The sequence below is a fragment of the Engystomops pustulosus genome, chromosome 7 (assembly GCF_040894005.1).
Source record: "Engystomops pustulosus chromosome 7, aEngPut4.maternal, whole genome shotgun sequence".
In the NCBI taxonomy this organism is placed as follows: Eukaryota; Metazoa; Chordata; class Amphibia; order Anura; family Leptodactylidae; genus Engystomops; species Engystomops pustulosus.
In genome coordinates this window covers 173,802,445-173,817,104 of record NC_092417.1, presented here as the reverse complement: position 1 = coordinate 173,817,104, position 14,660 = coordinate 173,802,445, and the positions used below count along the sequence as shown (strand labels likewise).

At 48.6% G+C, this 14,660-nt stretch overlaps 1 long non-coding RNA gene across 1 annotated transcript; it reads left to right on the top strand.

Annotated features, from left to right (window-relative positions):
- Positions 1-1,187: 1,187 nt before the first annotated feature.
- LOC140069071 (uncharacterized) lies at positions 1,188-12,189 on the top strand. Its single transcript, XR_011848707.1, has 3 exons — positions 1,188-1,242; positions 3,281-3,326; positions 11,759-12,189. It is a non-coding gene; the product is annotated as an uncharacterized lncRNA (long non-coding RNA).
- The last annotated feature ends 2,471 nt before the right edge of the window (positions 12,190-14,660 follow it).

The following is a 14,660-nucleotide window of genomic DNA, read 5'->3' as shown; positions in this document are numbered from 1 at the left end:
ATATACAGTGATAGATGAGGATATACAGTGATAGATAGCGGGTATACAGTGATAGATGAGGATATACAGTGATAGATAGCGGGTATACAGTGATAGATGAGGGTATACAGTGATAGATGAGGATATACAGTGATAGATGAGGATATACAGTGATAGATAGGACGTATACAGTGATAGCAGGTTTACAGTGATAGATTTAAAGTCTACAGTGATAGATGAAGGGTATACAGTGATAGATAGCAGGTTTACAGTGATAGATTTAAGGTTTACAGTGATAGATGAAGGGTATACAGTGATAGATATTAGCTTTACAGTGATAGATGGAAGGTATACAGTGATAGATAGCGGGTATATAGTGATAGATGGTGGTATACAGTGATAGACGGTGGGTATACAGTAATAGATGAAGGGTATACAGTGATAGATAGCAGATATACAGTGATAGACGGTGGGTATACAGTGATAGACGGTGGGTATACAGTGATAGATAGCGGGTATATAGTGATAGATGGTGGTATACAGTGATAGACGGTGGGTATACAGTAATAGATGAAGGGTATACAGTGATAGATAGCGGATATACAGTGATAGACGGTGGGTATACAGTGATAGACGGTGGGTATACAGTGATAGATAGTGAGTATACAGTGATAGATAGCGGATATACAGTGATAGACGGTGGGTATACAGTGATAGACGGTGGGTATACAGTGATAGATAGCGGGTATATAGTGATAGATGGTGGTATACAGTGATAGACGGTGGGTATACAGTAATAGATGAAGGGTATACAGTGATAGATAGCAGATATACAGTGATAGACGGTGGGTATACAGTGATAGACGGTGGGTATACAGTGATAGATAGCGGGTATATAGTGATAGATGGTGGTATACAGTGATAGACGGTGGGTATACAGTAATAGATGAAGGGTATACAGTGATAGATAGCGGATATACAGTGATAGACGGTGGGTATACAGTGATAGACGGTGGGTATACAGTGATAGATAGCGGGTATATAGTGATAGATGGTGGTATACAGTGATAGACGGTGGGTATACAGTAATAGATGAAGGGTATACAGTGATAGACGATGGGTATACAGTGAAAGATATTGGGTTTACAGTGACAGATGACGCCTGTCCTCTGGATGTGCCAAGACTTCACTTATTCTCTTCTCTTTCAGATCCAGTACAAATAGCACAAGTTGGGGAGCTGCACATCTTCATGAAAGTTGAAGGCAAGTTGTTTATCAACCTAAATACTAAAGTCTTTCCTGTAGCTGCACTGCGCTGCTTTACTCTATCTGATATCTGTCATCATAATCTGTGAAAGGACAGAGGTGGTGATGGGACATGGGGTGCCACAGAAGCCAATGTCTGCCACCTCACCAATCAGGCAGCCAAGGGTGCAAACCTGTCCTCCCATCACTGCCCCATGCCTTGTATATCAGGTTGGTATATACAGGTATATACCTGCGCTTACTGCTAGTATTCTCAGAGATATTTACATGTATATACCAGCACTTACTCCTAGTATCCCCATAAACATATACAGGTATATACCAGCACTTACTGCTGGTATTCTCATAGATATTTACAGGTATATACCAGCACTTACTGCTAGTATTCTCATAGATATATACAGATATATACCAGCAAATAATGCTAGTATTCTCATAGATATATACAGGTATATACCAGCACTTACTGCTAGTATTCTCATAGATATATACAGGTATATACCAGCACTTACTGCTAGTATTCTCATAGATATATACAGGTATATACCAGAACATAATGCTAGTATTCTCATAGACATATACAGATATATACCAGCACATACTGCTAGTATTCTCATAGATATATACAGGTATTTACCAGCACTTACTGCTAGTATTCCCATAGATAAATACAGGTATATACCAGCACTTACTGCTAGTATTCTCATAGACATATACAGATATATACCAGCACATACTGCTAGTATTCTCATAGATATATACAGGTATTTACCAGCACTTACTGCTAGTATTCTCATAGATATATACAGGTATATACCAGCACATAATGCTAGTATTCTCATAGATATATACAGGTATATACCAGCACACAATGCTAGTATTCTCATAGATATATACAGGTATATACCAGCACTTACTGCTAGTATTCTCATAGATATATACAGGCATATACCAGCACTTACTGCTAGTATTCTCATAGACATATACAGATATATACCAGCACATACTGCTAGTATTCTCATAGATATATACAGGTATTTACCAGCACTTACTGCTAGTATTCTCATAGATATATACAGGTATATACCAGCACATAATGCTAGTATTCCCATAGATAAATACAGGTATATACCAGCACTTACTGCTAGTATTCTCATAGATATATACAGGTATATACCATCACTTACTGCTAGTATTCTCATAGATATATACAGGTATATATCAGCACTTACTGCTAGTATTCTCATAGATATATACAGGTATATACCAGAACATAATGCTAGTATTCTCATAGATATATACAGGTATATACCAGCACTTACTGCTAGTATTCTCATAGATATATACAGGTATATACCAGAACATAATGCTAGTATTCTCATAGATATATACAGGTATATACCAGCACATAATGCTAGTATTCTCATAGATATATAAAGGTATTTACCAGCACATAATGCTAGTATTCTCATAGATATATACAGGTATATACCAGCACTTACTGCTAGTATTCTCATATATATATATATATATATATATATATATATATATATATACAGGTATATACCAGCACATAATGCTAGTATTCTCATTGATATATACAGGTATATACCAGCACATAATGCTAGTATTCTCATAGATATATACAGGTATATACCAGCACTTACTGCTAATATTCTCATAGATATATACAGGTATATACCAGCAGATAATGCTAGTATTCTCATAGATATATACAGGTATATACCAGCAGACAATGCTAGTATTCTCATAGATATATACAGGTATATACCAGCACTTACTGCTAGTATTCTCATAGACATATACAGGTATATACCAGCACTTACTGCTAGTATTCTCATAGATATGTACCAGTCACTGTGACTATTACTTCCATGTCTTGAGTACCTTTGGGGTAAAGACTTTTTTTCCTTCCTGTCTGTGCGTAAGACCCACATCTATCCGCCCTATGTATCGCAGTTAGTAGTATCTTCCCTTTATGGTTTTCATGCTCCCGTCTCCTCCTTGTTTGCAGAAGTCTATAACATCCTTGGTGAGAAATGTCCAGAACGCAGGAAAAGGTAAGTGACGCCTAATCCCTCCCTTCATCATAGACAGATCCATGATATCAATCATTGGCCGTAACAGAAGAAAAGCTGATTTGGGGGGGGGGGTGCAAATGACAAAGAGGAGAATCCAATATGTAACCAGCAGCAGCATTATTATTATTATACAGGAACATCTTCTTTTCAAGGATGGACAAAACATTAAGGCTCCTAATTCTCATAGTATTCCCCATCATGTGTAGTGTCCAGGAGGTGGTCCCATCACGTGCAGTGTCCAGGAGGTAGTCCCATCATGTGTAGTGTCCAGGAGGTAGTCCCATCATGTGCAGTGTCCAGGAGGTAGTCCCATCATGTGTAGTGTCCAGGAGGTAGTCCCATCATGTGTAGTGTCCAGGAGGTAGTCCCATCATGTGCAGTGTCCAGGAGGTAGTCCCATCATGTGCAGTGTCCAGGAGGTAGTCCCATCATGTGTAGTGTCCAGGAGGTAGTCCCATCATGTGTAGTGTCCAGGAGGTAGTCCCATCATGTGCAGTGTCCAGGAGGTAGTCCCATCATGTGTAGTGTCCAGGAGGTAGTCCCATCATGTCTAGTGTCCAGGAGGTAGTCCCATCATGTGTAGTGTCCAGGAGGTAGTCCCATCATGTGTAGTGTCCAGGAGGTGGTCCCATCATGTGCAGTGTCCAGGAGGTAGTCCCATCATGTGTAGTGTCCAGGAGGTAGTCCCATCATGTGTAGTGTCCAGGAGGTAGTCCCATCATGTGCAGTGTCCAGGAGGTAGTCCCATCATGTGTAGTGTCCAGGAGGTAGTCCCATCATGTGTAGTGTCCAGGAGGTAGTCCCATCATGTGCAGTGTCCAGGAGGTAGTCCCATCATGTGTAGTGTCCAGGAGGTAGTCCCATCATGTGTAGTGTCCAGGAGGTAGTCCCATCATGTGTAGTGTCCAGGAGGTAGTCCCATCATGTGCAGTGTCCAGGAGGTAGTCCCATCATGTGCAGTGTCCAGGAGGTAGTCCCATCATGTGCAGTGTCCAGGAGGTAGTCCAATCATGTGTAATGTCCAGGAGGTAGTCCCATCATGTGCAGTGTCCAGGAGGTAGTCCCATCATGTGTAGTGTCCAGGAGGTAGTCCCATCATGTCTAGTGTCCAGGAGGTAGTCCCATCATGTGTAGTGTCCAGGAGGTAGTCCCATCATGTCTAGTGTCCAGGAGGTAGTCCCACCATGTGTAGTGTCCAGGAGGTAGTCCCATCATGTCTAGTGTCCAGGAGGTGGTCCCATCATGTGTAGTGTCCAGGAGGTGGTCCCATCATGTGCAGTGTCCAGGAGGTAGTCCCATCATGTGTAGTGTCCAGGAGGTAGTCCCATCATGTGCAGTGTCCAGGAGGTAGTCCCATCATGTGTAATGTCCAGGAGGTAGTCCCATCATGTGTAGTGTCCAGGAGGTAGTCCCATCATGTGTAGTGTCCAGGAGGTGGTCCCATCATGTGTAGTGTCCAGGAGGTAGTCCCATCATGTGTAGTGTCCAGGAGGTGGTCCCATCATGTGCAGTGTCCAGGAGGTAGTCCCATCATGTGTAGTGTCCAGGAGGTAGTCCCATCATGTGTAGTGTCCAGGAGGTAGTCCCATCATGTGTAGTGTCCAGGAGGTAGTCCCATCATGTGTAGTGTCCAGGAGGTAGTCCCATCATGTGTAGTGTCCAGGAGGTAGTCCCATCATGTGCAGTGTCCAGGAGGTAGTCCCATCATGTGCAGTGTCCAGGAGGTAGTCCCATCATGTGTAGTGTCCAGGAGGTAGTCCCATCATGTGCAGTGTCCAGGAGGTAGTCCCATCATGTGTAGTGTCCAGGAGGTAGTCCCATCATGTCTAGTGTCCAGGAGGTGGTCCCATCATGTGCAGTGTCCAGGAGGTAGTCCCATCATGTGTAGTGTCCAGGAGGTAGTCCCATCATGTGTAGTGTCCAGGAGGTAGTCCCATCATGTGTAGTGTCCAGGAGGTAGTCCCATCATGTGCAGTGTCCAGGAGGTAGTCCCATCATGTGCAGTGTCCAGGAGGTAGTCCCATCATGTGTAGTGTCCAGGAGGTAGTCCCATCATGTGTAGTGTCCAGGAGGTAGTCCCATCATGTGTAGTGTCCAGGAGGTAGTCCCATCATGTGCAGTGTCCAGGAGGTAGTCCCATCATGTGCAGTGTCCAGGAGGTAGTCCCATCATGTGTAGTGTCCAGGAGGTAGTCCCATCATGTGTAGTGTCCAGGAGGTAGTCCCATCATGTGCAGTGTCCAGGAGGTAGTCCCATCATGTGCAGTGTCCAGGAGGTAGTCCCATCATGTGTAGTGTCCAGGAGGTAGTCCCATCATGTGTAGTGTCCAGGAGGTAGTCCCATCATGTGCAGTGTCCAGGAGGTAGTCCCATCATGTGTAGTGTCCAGGAGGTAGTCCCATCATGTCTAGTGTCCAGGAGGTAGTCCCATCATGTGCAGTGTCCAGGAGGTAGTCCCATCATGTCTAGTGTCCAGGAGGTAGTCCCATCATGTGCAGTGTCCAGGAGGTAGTCCCATCATGTGCAGTGTCCAGGAGGTAGTCCCATCATGTGTAGTGTCCAGGAGGTAGTCCCATCATGTGCAGTGTCCAGGAGGTAGTCCCATCATGTGCAGTGTCCAGGAGGTAGTCCCATCATGTGTAGTGTCCAGGAGGTAGTCCCATCATGTGTAATGTCCAGGAGGTAGTCCCATCATGTGTAGTGTCCAGGAGGTAGTCCCATCATGTGCAGTGTCCAGGAGGTAGTCCCATCATGTGCAGTGTCCAGGAGGTAGTCCCATCATGTGTAGTGTCCAGGAGGTAGTCCCATCATGTGCAGTGTCCAGGAGGTAGTCCCATCATGTGTAGTGTCCAGGAGGTAGTCCCATCATGTGTAGTGTCCCGGAGGTAGTCCCATCATGTGCAGTGTCCAGGAGGTGGTCCCATCATGTGCAGTGTCCAGGAGGTAGTCCCATCATGTGTAATGTCCAGGAGGTAGTCCCATCATGTGTAGTGTCCAGGAGGTAGTCCCATCATGTGTAGTGTCCCGGAGGTAGTCCCATCATGTGCAGTGTCCAGGAGGTAGTCCCATCATGTGTAGTGTCCAGGAGGTAGTCCCATCATGTGTAATGTCCAGGAGGTAGTCCCATCATGTGTAGTGTCCAGGAGGTAGTCCCATCATGTGTAATGTCCAGGAGGTAGTCCCATCATGTGTAGTGTCCAGGAGGTAGTCCCATCATGTGCAGTGTCCAGGAGGTAGTCCCATCATGTGTAATGTCCAGGAGGTAGTCCCATCATGTGCAGTGTCCAGGAGGTAGTCCCATCATGTGTAGTGTCCAGGAGGTAGTCCCATCATGTGTAATGTCCAGGAGGTAGTCCCATCATGTGCAGTGTCCAGGAGGTAGTCCCATCATGTGCAGTGTCCAGGAGGTAGTCCCATCATGTGCAGTGTCCAGGAGGTAGTCCCATCATGTGTAGTGTCCAGGAGGTAGTCCCATCATGTACAGTGTCCAGGAGGTAGTCCCATCATGTGCAGTGTCCAGGAGGTAGTCCCATCATGTCTAGTGTCCAGGAGGTAGTCCCATCATGTGTAGTGTCCAGGAGGTAGTCCCATCATGTGTAGTGTCCAGGAGGTAGTCCCATCATGTGCAGTGTCCAGGAGGTAGTCCCATCATGTGTAGTGTCCAGGAGGTAGTCCCATCATGTGTAGTGTCCAGGAGGTGGTCCCATCATGTGCAGTGTCCAGGAGGTAGTCCCATCATGTGTAGTGTCCAGGAGGTAGTCCCATCATGTGTAATGTCCAGGAGGTAGTCCCATCATGTGTAATGTCCAGGAGGTAGTCCCATCATGTGTAGTGTCCAGGAGGTAGTCCCATCATGTGCAGTGTCCAGGAGGTAGTCCCATCATGTGTAATGTCCAGGAGGTAGTCCCATCATGTGCAGTGTCCAGGAGGTAGTCCCATCATGTGTAGTGTCCAGGAGGTAGTCCCATCATGTGTAATGTCCAGGAGGTAGTCCCATCATGTGCAGTGTCCAGGAGGTAGTCCCATCATGTGCAGTGTCCAGGAGGTAGTCCCATCATGTGCAGTGTCCAGGAGGTAGTCCCATCATGTGTAGTGTCCAGGAGGTAGTCCCATCATGTGCAGTGTCCAGGAGGTAGTCCCATCATGTGTAGTGTCCAGGAGGTAGTCCCATCATGTGCAGTGTCCAGGAGGTAGTCCCATCATGTCTAGTGTCCAGGAGGTAGTCCCATCATGTCTAGTGTCCAGGAGGTAGTCCCATCATGTGCAGTGTCCAGGAGGTAGTCCCATCATGTGCAGTGTCCAGGAGGTAGTCCCATCATGTGTAGTGTCCAGGAGGTAGTCCCATCATGTGTAATGTCCAGGAGGTAGTCCCATCATGTGTAGTGTCCAGGAGGTAGTCCCATCATGTGTAGTGTCCCGGAGGTAGTCCCATCATGTGCAGTGTCCAGGAGGTGGTCCCATCATGTGCAGTGTCCAGGAGGTAGTCCCATCATGTGTAATGTCCAGGAGGTAGTCCCATCATGTGTAGTGTCCAGGAGGTAGTCCCATCATGTGTAGTGTCCCGGAGGTAGTCCCATCATGTGCAGTGTCCAGGAGGTAGTCCCATCATGTGTAGTGTCCAGGAGGTAGTCCCATCATGTGTAATGTCCAGGAGGTAGTCCCATCATGTGTAGTGTCCAGGAGGTAGTCCCATCATGTACAGTGTCCAGGAGGTAGTCCCATCATGTGCAGTGTCCAGGAGGTAGTCCCATCATGTCTAGTGTCCAGGAGGTAGTCCCATCATGTGTAGTGTCCAGGAGGTAGTCCCATCATGTGTAGTGTCCAGGAGGTAGTCCCATCATGTGCAGTGTCCAGGAGGTAGTCCCATCATGTGTAGTGTCCAGGAGGTAGTCCCATCATGTGTAGTGTCCAGGAGGTGGTCCCATCATGTGCAGTGTCCAGGAGGTAGTCCCATCATGTGTAGTGTCCAGGAGGTAGTCCCATCATGTGTAATGTCCAGGAGGTAGTCCCATCATGTGTAATGTCCAGGAGGTAGTCCCATCATGTGTAGTGTCCAGGAGGTAGTCCCATCATGTGCAGTGTCCAGGAGGTAGTCCCATCATGTGTAATGTCCAGGAGGTAGTCCCATCATGTGCAGTGTCCAGGAGGTAGTCCCATCATGTGTAGTGTCCAGGAGGTAGTCCCATCATGTGTAATGTCCAGGAGGTAGTCCCATCATGTGCAGTGTCCAGGAGGTAGTCCCATCATGTGCAGTGTCCAGGAGGTAGTCCCATCATGTGCAGTGTCCAGGAGGTAGTCCCATCATGTGTAGTGTCCAGGAGGTAGTCCCATCATGTGCAGTGTCCAGGAGGTAGTCCCATCATGTGTAGTGTCCAGGAGGTAGTCCCATCATGTGCAGTGTCCAGGAGGTAGTCCCATCATGTCTAGTGTCCAGGAGGTAGTCCCATCATGTCTAGTGTCCAGGAGGTAGTCCCATCATGTGCAGTGTCCAGGAGGTAGTCCCATCATGTGCAGTGTCCAGGAGTCCCATCATGTGCAGTGTCCAGGAGGTAGTCCCATCATGTGTAGTGTCCAGGAGGTAGTCCCATCATGTGTAGTGTCCAGGAGGTAGTCCCATCATGGGCAGTGTCCAGGAGTCCCATCATGTGCAGTGTCCAGGAGGTAGTCCCATCATGTGTAGTGTCCAGGAGGTAGTCCCATCATGTGTAGTGTCCAGGAGGTAGTCCCATCATGTGTAATGTCCAGGAGGTAGTCCCATCATGTGTAGTGTCCAGGAGGTAGTCCCATCATGTGTAGTGTCCAGGAGGTAGTCCCATCATGTCTAGTGTCCAGGAGGTAGTCCCATCATGTGTAGTGTCCAGGAGGTGGTCCCATCATGTGCAGTGTCCAGGAGGTAGTCCCATCATGTGCAGTGTCCAGGAGGTAGTCCCATCATGTCTAGTGTCCAGGAGGTAGTCCCATCATGTGTAATGTCCAGGAGGTAGTCCCATCATGTGTAGTGTCCAGGAGGTAGTCCCATCATGTGTAGTGTCCAGGAGGTAGTCCCATCATGTGTAGTGTCCAGGAGGTAGTCCCATCATGTGTAGTGTCCAGGAGGTAGTCCCATCATGTGCAGTGTCCAGGAGGTAGTCCCATCATGTGTAGTGTCCAGGAGGTAGTCCCATCATGTGTAGTGTCCTGGAGGTAGTCCCATCATGTGTAGTGTCCAGGAGGTAGTCCCATCATGTGTAGTGTCCAGGAGGTAGTCCCATCATGTGTAGTGTCCAGGAGGTAGTCCCATCATGTGTAGTGTCCAGGAGGTAGTCCCATCATGTGTAGTGTCCAGGAGGTAGTCCCATCATGTGTAGTGTCCAGGAGGTAGTCCCATCATGTGCAGTGTCCAGGAGGTAGTCCCATCATGTGCAGTGTCCAGGAGGTAGTCCCATCATGTGCAGTGTCCAGGAGGTAGTCCCATCATGTCTAGTGTCCAGGAGGTAGTCCCATCATGTGCAGTGTCCAGGAGGTAGTCCCATCATGTGCAGTGTCCAGGAGGTAGTCCCATCATGTGTAGTGTCCAGGAGGTAGTCCCATCATGTGTAATGTCCAGGAGGTGGTCCCATCATGTGCAGTGTCCAGGAGGTAGTCCCATCATGTGTAGTGTCCAGGAGGTAGTCCCATCATGTGTAGTGTCCAGGAGGTGGTCCCATCATGTGTAGTGTCCAGGAGGTAGTCCCATCATGTGTAGTGTCCAGGAGGTAGTCCCATCATGTGTAGTGTCCAGGAGGTAGTCCCATCATGTGTAGTGTCCAGGAGGTGGTCCCATCATGTGTAGTGTCCAGGAGGTAGTCCCATCATGTGTAGTGTCCAGGAGGTAGTCCCATCATGTGTAGTGTCCAGGAGGTAGTCCCATCATGTGTAGTGTCCAGGAGGTAGTCCCATCATGTGCAGTGTCCAGGAGGTAGTCCCATCATGTGCAGTGTCCAGGAGGTAGTCCCATCATGTGCAGTGTCCAGGAGGTAGTCCCATCATGTGCAGTGTCCAGGAGGTAGTCCCATCATGTGTAGTGTCCAGGATGTAGTCCCATCATGTCTAGTGTCCAGGAGGTAGTCCCATCATGTGTAGTGTCCAGGAGGTAGTCCCATCATGTGTAGTGTCCAGGAGGTGGTCCCATCATGTGCAGTGTCCAGGAGGTAGTCCCATCATGTGCAGTGTCCAGGAGGTAGTCCCATCATGTGTAGTGTCCAGGAGGTAGTCCCATCATGTGTAGTGTCCAGGAGGTAGTCCCATCATGTGTAGTGTCCAGGAGGTAGTCCCATCATGTGTAGTGTCCAGGAGGTAGTCCCATCATGTGTAGTGTCCAGGAGGTAGTCCCATCATGTGCAGTGTCCAGGAGGTAGTCCCATCATGTGCAGTGTCCAGGAGGTAGTCCCATCATGTGTAGTGTCCAGGAGGTAGTCCCATCATGTGTAGTGTCCAGGAGGTAGTCCCATCATGTGTAGTGTCCTTTACCTGCTGGCGGACTCTATTTTAGGGTCCAGTTCAGACTAACAGGCGATGGATCCATCACACAGATAAGAGATTCTCTGTTTATGTCAATGTGAAAGTAAAATGTATCCAGACTCCACTCACAATAGATTGTATCCGACCGTCACCTGTCACAATGGTAGGATAAAGAATGATCACATTCATTGACAGCAAGCAGAGATCTACAGAAGGTGATGAATTGTGTATGTAAGTATCTTAGATAATGCTCTGAAGCTGTAATACCAGGCCCAACCTCTGGACCGGTGTGGCGCTGCTTCATATCCTACATGATGGGGCAGATTTACTTACCCGGTCCATTCGCGATCCAGCGGCGCATTCTCTGCGGTGGATTCGGGTCCGGCCGGGATTCACTAAGGTAGTTCCTCCGACGTCCACCAGGTGGCGCTGCTGCGCTGAAGTTTCCCCGAGGTGCGCCGAAATGCACTCAAGTTCACCGGCCTATTCCTAGTGAAGGTAAGTGCAAGCTCTGCAACACTTTTTTTTTTTTTTAAATGCGGCGTTTTTTTCCGAATCCGTCGGGTTTCCGTTCGGCCACGCCCCCAATTTCCGTGGCGTGCATGCCAGCGCCGATGCGCCACAATCCGATTGCGTGCGCCAAAATCCCGGGGCAATACAGGGAAAATCGGCGCAAATCGGAAAAACACGTCGGGAAAACGCGAATCGGTAAATGACCCCCAATGCCTTTAATTGCCCGGTTGTTAGGGAAACTGACTTGGGAGGGGGGTCCTAGTATTAGGGGGGTTGTTTCATCAGTCCAAAGAAATGGAGAGTCTCCTCAAGGCCTCCAAAAGGGACGGAGGTTAGATATCATGCCCCAGGGTAGACATTCCCTTTAAGAAGGGGTATAGGAGAGCCTGATACTAATTCCCTGCTTTTATGCTATTCCAGGCACCCTGGTGGCCACAGCAAGAAGTGATAAAGCTTCAGCCCCATCTACAGCCACAGCCGGACCCCCAAACCTCGCCCTCCCGCCCCACCCTCACACACATGTAGCAGAGCTGAGCTGTGTGCGCTGCACTATACCGGGCAATGTATAATCCAGGCAACCAAGTGACAAACCCGGCTCTGCCTTTCCTCCAGTCTATTGTTGCTGGACTACGACTCCCATCATTATCCACATGGTCACAGCGGAGAGAAGACTCTGGCGGATGATAGATATTGAGGAGCTGCCCCTCGCCCCGTCACATGCTCCAGCTCTGACCACTCCTCCAGCATAACCCCCATCATCCATTACCCTCTACACTCGCTGGCACAACGCTTTGCATACAAGACTGATCCTCCGCTTACACACTGTAACGAATCTGCTCTAATAAAGAGAAACCATGTACCGAGTCGTCTGCTCTCTGCTCCGTGGTCTGGGGATTAATAGGGATTAGACAAGATTAGATGGAAGTTTCCAGAAACTTTGTATAAATCTCTACAGTATACAGTGTATATATACAGTATATGTTATCAGAGCAGAGACCTTCCTTCTCTTATCTTACTCTTATCATCCATCGTCTTTCCTTCCTGATCTCCATCTTGCTCACTCAGGTGTCATAGAAGTCTATGGAGAGAGGAGGGGGAGCCACGAGTCACAGCTGCTTGGTCTGCACCAGCACATGGACTGAAGAGGGTGATAGCTGTCTATGAAGAGGGGAGAGGGAGCCACGAGTCACAGCTGCTAGGTCTGCACCAGCACAGAGACTAAAGAGGGGGAAAGCAGTCTATGGAGAGAGGAGGGGTAGCCATGCTAGGTCTCAAACAGGACAGGGACTGAAGAGGGGTATAGAAGTCTATGGAGAGGGGAGGGGGAGCCACGAGTCACAGCTGCTAGGTCTGCACCAGCACATGGACTGAAGATTGTGATAGCTGTCTATGAAGAGGGGAGAGGGAGCCACGAGTCACAGCTGCTAGGTCTGCACCAGCACAGAGACTAAAGAGGGGGAAAGCAGTCTATGGAGAGAGGAGGGGGACCCATGCTAGGTCTCAAACAGCACAGGGACTGAAGAGGGGTATAGAAGTCTATGGAGAGAGGAGGGGGAGCCACGAGTCACCGCTGCTAGGTCTCCACCAGCACAGGGACAAAAGAGGGGGATAGCAGTCTATGGAGAGGGGAGGGGGAGCCATGAGTCACAGCTGCTAGGTCTGCACCAGCACAGGGACAAAAGAGGGGGATAGCAGTCTATGGAGAGGGGAGGGGAAGCCATGAGTCACAGCAACGAGCTCTCCACTAGCCCAGGGACTGAAGAGGGTGATAGCTGTCTATGGAGAGGGGAGGGGGAGCCATGAGTCACAGCTGCTAGGTCTGCACCAGCACAGGGACAAAAGAGGGGGATAGCAGTCTATGGAGAGGGGAGGGGAAGCCATGAGTCACAGCAACGAGCTCTCCACTAGCCCAGGGACTGAAGAGGGTGATAGCAGTCTATTGAGAGGGGAGAGGGAGCCAAGAGTCACAGCTGCGAGGTTTCCACCAGCACAGGGACTGAAGAGGGTAATAACAATCTATGGAGAGGGGAGGGGGAGCCATGAGTCACAGCAACGAGGTCTCCACTAGCACATGGACTGAAGAGGGGGCTAGCAATCTATGGAGAGGGATAAGGGAGCCACGAGTCACAGCTGCTAGGTTTCCACTAGCACAGGGACTGAAGAGGGTGATAACAGTCTATGGAGAGGGGAGGGGGTGCCATGAGTCACAGCAACGAGGTCTCCACTAGCACAGGGACTGAAGAGGGTGATAGCGGTCTATGGAGAGGGGAGGGGGAGCCATGAGTCACAGAAACGAGGTCTCCACTAGCACAGGGACTGAAGAGGGTGATAGCAGTCTATGGAGAAGGGAGGGGGAGCCAAGAGTCACAGCTGTTAGGTCTCCATCAGCACAGGGACTGAAGAGGGGAATAGAAGACTATGGAGAGGGGAGGAAGCAGGGAGCCTACAGCTCCGGCTTCACCATTGATCCTCTGCCACTGCTGTGTGTGGAAGAGGCAGCCGGGCTCCACATGATGATGTCAATGCACCTGCTGGATACAGAGCTACTCATATCAGCAGCATGGAAGAAGAAAGGACTGGGGGGGGGCAAGTATCTGATTTATTTGACTGCATAAGGAAGAGAAGGGAGGATAAGATGGGGAACTACCTAAAAAGGGATGTATAGTAACATAGCTGCCTACAGGTGGGCACACGATTGAGTGGGATGTTTTAACTGTGGGGCAAATAGAGAGGGTTCATTATAAGTGAGGAGGGCTCCAAAAATGGAGACCTGTAAGTGGTGATAATACTAGAGAGGTATTACATTTTTTGTGCCCCCCTGAGGGGTGCAGGTTCGGACTGGAATAAACTTAAAAGAGGCGGTGATCTCGAGGCCCCGCCCTTTAGCCACAAATACCAGTAAAAAAATCCTATCATGTAGGATGTATCATCAACCAGATCTACTAATCTATAATACTGGAATCATTGTATATGAAATAGATCATAATATCAGATTATTACTCCATTCACTTCCATAAAGTGTAAGAACCTGGGGCCCACCGGAGGATTCTCCGAGGCTCTGGTAGGACAGTCCGACACTGAGAGGATGTGATATCTGTATATTCACACAATCAGTTCTAATCACACAACTAGTATAGGAGTAATAACTCATGAAATGCACGGATACAACGTGATGTGGAGCTAATGCCATCTACAAGGTATCACCATAATTCCCTCCATCCTATATATACATTCATCATGGGGGAGTCACGTGCACCCGTCACCCCAGATCCGTTATTAGTGACATTTACCGCGGTTTTACCCTGTAATTATTTCCATCATC